The 7500-nt window shown below is 48.9% G+C and overlaps 1 protein-coding gene across 16 annotated transcripts in view; it reads right to left on the reverse strand.

The window, feature by feature from the left end:
• Positions 1–7500, reverse strand: part of cacna1ab (calcium channel, voltage-dependent, P/Q type, alpha 1A subunit, b) — a 116565-nt gene that overhangs the window by 72318 nt on the left and 36747 nt on the right. The window contains exon 1 of one of the 16 annotated variants that reach the window (XM_081706333.1): positions 4628–6827. The exons of the other annotated variants lie outside the window; for them this stretch is intronic. The gene's annotated coding sequence lies outside the window, so the exon portion shown is untranslated. Of the gene's footprint in view, positions 1–4627; positions 6828–7500 lie in introns of those variants that run through there. 16 annotated transcript variants of the gene reach the window in all.

The following is a 7500-nucleotide window of genomic DNA, read 5'->3' on the forward strand; positions in this document are numbered from 1 at the left end:
ATGTGAATATGGGTATGAATGTGAACACTGAATCTGGGTTTTATGTGCAAATTAGTTTGTTAGGGGTGCAAGATATATAACATTTGAATTACTGAATTATTAAGTTAGAATTATTATTACTCTCAGTATAGTAATTGTAATTAATAACAACCGACAAAACAAGATATAACTGCTTTGAACAAGAAAAAAAGTGGTGAGAAAATATAGCACAGCGCCTTTTCCCAGGAAGAAAATGGCGTTGGTTTTAACAAGATATTTCTGCCATGTTTCTTCACTGATCTACAGTCCTGCCCAGCCTGAGAACAGGCTGGTATATCCCCCCAGGCCACAGCCAATCAGGTGCCAGTGGGTGAATACTAGCACCTCTGTTCTGTGGTCTTCCTGATAAGCTTGAGTCTTGTGTGTACACCCGTATACCTGTGTGTTCCTGCGTTAGCCTCGTCCTGATGATACTCTGCTTCAACATGCATTTAAATATCTCTTCTTACACACACACACACACACACACACACACACTAACACGGTGGTGTCAAACACTGTCCTGTGACAGGTCAGTTTACACAGCTGCGGTTCGCTAAGCAGGGGCAGGCATACTTCCCCAAGCAGCAACGTGCTTCCTCCATAAAATGGATGACTGTGCACCAGTCAACACTGTCCGGCACTCCACCAAACCATCCAGTGGTGTCCAACACTGTCCAATACTGCACAAACGCATCAAGTGGTGTCCAACACTATCCAACACTGCAAAAAACCATCCAGTGGTGTCCAAAACTGTCCAATACTGCACAAACGCATCAAGTGGTGTCCAACACTATCCAACACTGCAAAAAACCATCCAGTGGTGTCCAACACTGTCCAATACTGCACAAAAGCATCCAGTGGTGTACAACACCATCCAGTTGTTTACAGAGAGGTGCAGCGGTTCATAGCAGGAAGAATGTGAAAGCAGAGTGTATACAGATGATAGTAAAAATGGATGCACCCAGCTATACAACAGTACTGATTAAAGCCTGGAGTGTATGTACTAATCTTGGCTTTATCCCTGTGTGTGTGTGTGTGTGTGTGTGTGTGTGTGTGTGTGTGTGTGTGTGTGTGTGTGTGTGTGATTGTGCATGCATGTGTGTGTGTGTCAGCAGTGCCAGGTTCGATAAAAAGGTCTAAGAGCTCAGCGACTCAGCAATGGGAATACGTCCCCGGGGACATTTAGGACCCTGGGGACAAGCTCCTCCCTAGTCATTGCCAGTGCAGAGCGGGTGACGACTCCAGTTCCAGTCAGGCCCTAACCAGAGGACGAAAGGACACTCCGGGTGATGAGGAAATCCACAAACGGCCGTGGCGAGTTTTATGGTTGTTTGGGCGTAGGAAAAATAGCGTCAAAGCACCTGAAAATATCTGCGGTTTCCACTCATCTGTTCAAAATATCCACTTTGTCGCTCTCTCTCACATACGCACGCGCACACACACACAGGTGCAGTTGGTGCTAATTCTGCACTCTGTGAACACTCTGAAGCATGCTGATTGAACAGACGGATCAGCGGGGGTCTCGCTTTCTGTCTCCCACTCTTTCATTGTCTCTCATTCTCTCTCTCCATCCCTCATGGGCTCCCAACCTCTATTCGTCTCTATCACTCACTGTCCCTGATTCTCTCTCTCCCTCTCCCTCTCTCTCTCTCTCTCTCTCTCTCTGTCTCTCTCTGTTTTCCTACTCTTCTTTACCTAGAGGTCATGGTCCATAGCCCAGCAGGAGAAGGAGAGGCTCAGAAGACCAGAGGAGGAAGAGAAACAGGAAGGAGGGGTGAACCCCCCCCCCCCCACCCCCCGGATGGAACAGACGGCGGCTGGCTGGGCAGGTGATGCTGATGGGTTTAGGATCACACATGATAATCACCCAGGTCACCCAGGGGGCCGAGGAAGGGGGGGAACCAGCCTTTTCATTAGTCAGCAGATTTGCAAAAGATCCAGTTTCGGATATGACTGAGAAAAGCAGGGAAAAAAGCCAATCTGGCAACAAGTCGTTGCAGTGCATCCACTGGAATATACCGAATCATTAGTGTGGTCATACAGCCCCCAATGAGGGCAATTAGGAGTATTGGAGATTTCCCCAACTACCAAATGGTTAATTAAATGAGGGCTTCTGCAGTTGAAAGTGTGTGTGTGTGTGTGTGTGTGTGTGTGTGTGTGTGTGTGTGTGTGTGTGTGTGTGTGTGTGTGTATGTGTGTGTGTGTGTGTGTGTATGTGTGTGTGTGTGTTCCCAGTGAAAGGAGAACGGTAATTAAGAACGCTCTGTTTTACTGAGGTGTCGTTGGTTTTCCTCCCTCCTGTAGAGGCGTGACAGGCGTGAGCCCGTTCCAATTAGCTGAGCTCAAACTAGAGCAGGACAGCCGCTCTGGTGACCCTTGACCTCGGCTCACAGATAAACGCCACTGTGGTCTTTCCTGTAACTGTTGTGGAAGTTTCTGTACTGTCGCGTTCCCCGTACCGTTATTTTTGGTACGCTGGTGGACCAAACCAGTGGGAGTTCCACTCTGCTGTGGGTGCATGCCCTTTGACATGACCGTCCTGCTGTGCGGGCGCAGAGGGGATGGCCCCTTTTACCATTTATATTAAAGACACAAGCAGAGAAGGTGAGGGATGGTCCGCAGCTGGTGATCCTGCCTCCTGAGTGAACCCTGCATGACCCTGCATGACCGTCTGAACTTGCATGACCCTGTGGGACCTGGTAAGACCCAGCGAATGGCCAAATCAAATGGAAATCTTTTGCATTCCTGTATGACGACTGAACTTTCCTACATCATACATTTTATGTTAAGCCTGCAGGACAGCAGAACAGAGGCTCACAAGACCAACAGGATTCAGTCTCAAGACAAAGTAAAGCTGTATAGAGGTTGCCATATCAACACAATAGGTTAAAATACTGCCCTTTGACATCAGAAGGGAGTGCTTGCCTTAATGAATATATTTGTGTGTGTGTGTGTGTTTGTCTTCAGTACTTTGGGGACTGTGAGCCTACCCTTCACTCTCTGATATGACTGGTTTCTGATATGACTGGTTTCGTATGTGAGTAGTATCCGATATGACTGGTACCTGACTGGTTTTGTGTGTTTATGTGTGCGTTTGCGTTTATGTGGTTACAATCTGATTGCAGGAGTGAGCCAATGGGGTTACCATGGTAACCAACAACAACTTGTTAGTTTCAGAGTCTGTAGTGATAAGCAGAGAGACAGAGAATGGTGAAGCCCCTCGTTTGTAGGAAGCCCAGGCAAACAAAGTGCTTATTCTAGACAGACTAGTATTATAAGAACACACACACACACACACACACACACACACACACACACACACATACATACACACACTCATACACACACACACACACACACACACACACACACACACACCAACCAGGACTCGGTGCCGCCAGTGGTCAGCTTTGAAGAGGGTTGGATAAGCATTGTGGGAAAATGCAGTATTAACAATGGGATAATACACTACATTAACCCAGCAACCAGCGACCCAACATCAGCGGTGTATATGTGCACCCGTCCATCTCTCTCTCTCTCTCTCTCTCTCTCTCTCTCTCTCTCTCCCTCTCTCCCTCCCTCTCTCTCTCTCTCTCTCTCTCTCTCTCTCTCTCTCTCTCTCTCTCTCCCTCTCTCCCGCTCTCTCTCTCTCCCTCTCTCCCCTCTCTCTCTCTCTCTCTCTCTCTCTCTCTCTCTCTCTCTCTCTCTCTCTCTCTCTCTCTCCCTCTCTCTCTCTCTCTCTCTCTCTCCCCCTCTCTCCCTCTCTCTCTCCCTCTCCCTCTCACTCTCTCTCCCCCTCTCTCTCTCTCTCCCTCTCTCTCTCTCTCTCTCTCTCTCTCCCTCTCTCCCTCTCTCTCTCTCTCTCTGTCTCTCTCTCTCTCTCTCTCTCCCTCTCTCTCTCTCTCTCTCTCCCTCTCTCCCTCTCTCCCTCTCCCTCTCTCTCTCTCTCTCTCTCCCCCTCTCTCCCTCTCTCTCTCCCTCTCTCCCTCTCCCTCTCTCTCTCTCTCTCCCTCTTTCTCTCTCTCTCTCCCCCTCTCTCCCTCTCTCTCTCCCTCTCTCTCTCTCTCTCCCTCTCTCTCTCCCTCTCTCTCTCACAGCATCTCTCCATTCTGTCTTCATCACTCGTTCTGTTCCAGCTGAATAAAGAGATGGCACCCTCGCCGATGTGACAGACTCTGTCACGCACGCGCGGTCTCTCCAGCCCAGTCACACTAACACACACCCACACACAGTCACAGATACACAGACGGACCACACGACTACTGGGTGCCGGCGAGGGGAAGATCCGGCGTCGAACCAATTGGGATTCTCCCAACAGGTAAGCGGAAAAGGCAAAGAGAGGTATGTAACTGGCATGCGGATGCTAACTTCCAAACTCCAGCAACAAACATTTGGTTTTCCATGGAGCAGAGACAACACCTGTGTAGTCCTCACTTCACTGGACTGGTTTGCAAACAAACATTATCCCAAAATTATCCCTTACTCCAAATGCAGTTGATTATCCAAGTAACCGATGTGTTTGGTGTCCAAATTGTACTTCAAAATTACCCCTTGTTTATCCAATCAAGTGAAGCAAATGGGTTGGACCTGTAACATTTCCACAGACCTCCAACACCGGCTCATCACTCTCCGATATCCCATAATGCCGTAGGCCCCTCTGGACACGTGCATCGGCGATGAATATCAGAGCAGCAGGCAGGCCGCGGTTGCCGTCTGACCCTACAAACAACAAAACAACAAACAACAACAAAACAACAAACACTGCACCGCAAAAAGAAGTCTGTCTGAGAGTACGCCTCAACACGGTCGGAGGTGCGAAGGACATGATAGGACATGATGAATTTAGCATGCAGGCCTCACATTGCTGATTGAGAGAAATGCGACTTCAGTTTCTCGTTAGCTACATTAGCGGCACAGCTCCAGGGTAAAATCGAAGACGCCACATTTGGATGCTGAAGGCGCCTCAGCTGGCCGGAACGAAAATCCTTATGCTGGCCGTAGCCTCGGCCCCGCTAGTCCCACCGCGGTGCCGGAGGAAAAGCTAGCATATGCTAAATGCTGGGGGGGGCGCGCGAGAGCATCGCTGGGGTCTGCTGTGCCTTTTCCGTCCTACTGGAGCGAAGAGTGAAAAAAAACAAAAAACCCCGAACCCCAAACCCGGAAACCAAGACCTTTCCAGGGAAAGGAGTGGTTAAAGGTTAGGGGCATGAACAAAACAGCGCCCAGCTGTGAAGCCAAAAAGAGCATTTCAGCACAGTGGCGAGTGTGGGATCGAGCGCTCGCGACCCGCGGAAGAGGGAGCACGACGCTTCTACGCAGAGCGTCTGAATTTAGGATGAATTATATATTTAAATTAACACGCTCATATGTTGAGTGCTTTCACATGGTCACAAGCACCAGATTGTTTCCACTAGCCAGGGAGGGGCAGATTTTTGTGTGTGTGTGTGTGCGCGTGTGTGTGTGCGTGTGTGTGTGTGTGTGTGTGTCCATGTCCTGTGTGACTGTGCCGGTGTGCCCTGTATGATTGCACACTGGAGCGTAAATGTCCCACATGGTTGGTGTGTGTATATGTGTGTGTGTGTGTTTGTGTGTGTGTGTGTGTGTGTGTGTGTGTGTGTGTGTACGTGTGCCCATGTCCTGTGTGACTGTGTTGGTGTGCCCTGTATGATTGCACACTGGAGCGTAAATGTCCCACATGGTTGGTGTGTGTATATGTGAGTGTGTGTGTGTGTATGTGAGTGTGAGTGTGTGTGTGTGTGTGTGTGTGTGTGTGTGTGTGTGTGTGTGTGTGTGTGTGTGTGTGTGTGTGTGTGTGTGTGTGTGTGTGTGTGGCGTGATGTTGAGTTATGGCACAACTCCCCTCCGTTCACCTGGGGATTCTGATCCTTAGAACAGGTGTCACTGTTTTAGCTGCCACCAGTGCGTGTAAGTGTGTATTTGTGTGTGTGTGTGTGTGTGTGTGTGTAAGTGTGTGTTTGTGTGTGTCTCTACTAATGCTACACATGGCCACTGAGATATGACTTGTGATGAAATACAACAGTGCATACTTTATTCTCCATGAAAGGTAGAAATATGTAACTTCATAATTTTGACATATATTTTTGTAGTTCATGAGAACGGTCCAAAACGTGACATACTACCAAATGGAATTCGGTCATGTTATTGACACAAAGCAAAGGACTAATATGTGTGTGTGTGTGTGTGTGTGTGTGTGTGTGTGTGTGTGTGTGTGTGTGTGCAAGTACATGCGTATGTGTGTTTGCTTGTCAGCAAGGCAGCCCACTTTGTCCCCTAGCGATCTACAGTGCCAAGCTCAAATCTCCATCATGCTCGGATAGACCTTGCACTGCTATAACTCCTTCAGATGTTGTTTAGATCTCTTTTTGATTAAAAAAAGATTCATTTCACCAGAGGCCACTGTTGTGTAATGGAAGCTCAATTAGTATTTCTACAAGTCAGGGCAAGTTTCCTGGAAGTTAGAGCTGTTTCTGCTTTATTAACTAAACATCATCTTCTCTCTTGGCTCTCCTGTGAGGTTCGATCCCAAATCCTGGGCAAAGACTCCTCACATTCTGTCTGCTCACCTCTGTAATATGATTGAAACGTTAAGTCTCTCCGGCTAAGGACATCTTCTAAATGTACAAATGTAAATGTCATAAACTCCTCCTCCTCAGCTAAGCTCCTGCTCTCGCAAACCCCTTTTCAATCCGCTCTCCTAAACCTCTTAGCCTTTCCTCTCCGAAACCCCTCCTGCCATCTCCGAAACCCCTCCTGCCATCTCCGAAACCCCTCCTGCCATCTCCGAAACCCCCCTCCTGCCATCTCCGAAACCCCTCCTGCCATCTCCGAAACCCCTCCTCCTGCCATCTCCGAAACCCCTCCTGCCATCTCCGAAACCCCTCCTCCTGCCATCTCCGAAACCCCTCCTGCCATCTCCGAAACCCCTCCTCCCATCTCCGAAACCCCTCCTGCCATCTCCGAAACCGCTCCTGCCATCTCCGAAACCCCTCTGAGAACCGTCGAGCTGTAACGTCAGCCCAGTAGACTGACGCACCAGGTCGCACCGCAGCCTTTTGCGACCACCCCACCCACATGCCATCCGCCTCCACGACGCTCCGACCGCTGACGTAGACGTAGACGTAGAACGTGACGTTGGCTGCGCGTTTTGGCTGACGTGTAACCCAAACACCTGCGCTTGCAGTCTCTCTCAGTCCGTTCGGTGCGTTTCTCAAGTCATTAACATTTTGTGTCTTTCTACAAACCACCACCATACAACGGATTACCCACCAAAGCCCATAACTTGCTCAAAAGCCTTAGTTTATGTCTCAAAGGTAAATAATTATGTCAATGACAGGTCATTGATTATGAACAACACAGTCAAATTGCTTAGCTGTGTTGTTGGTGTAACGGTGTACTCTGGAAATGTTTTCTGATGGGTAAGGTTTGGTTGACCGTGTTTGAAAATGCACAAGACTGCAC

This window comes from Electrophorus electricus, chromosome 23 (genome assembly GCF_041902795.1).
Source record: "Electrophorus electricus isolate QZ-2024a chromosome 23, ASM4190279v1, whole genome shotgun sequence".
NCBI classification, from domain to species: domain Eukaryota; kingdom Metazoa; phylum Chordata; class Actinopteri; order Gymnotiformes; family Gymnotidae; genus Electrophorus; species Electrophorus electricus.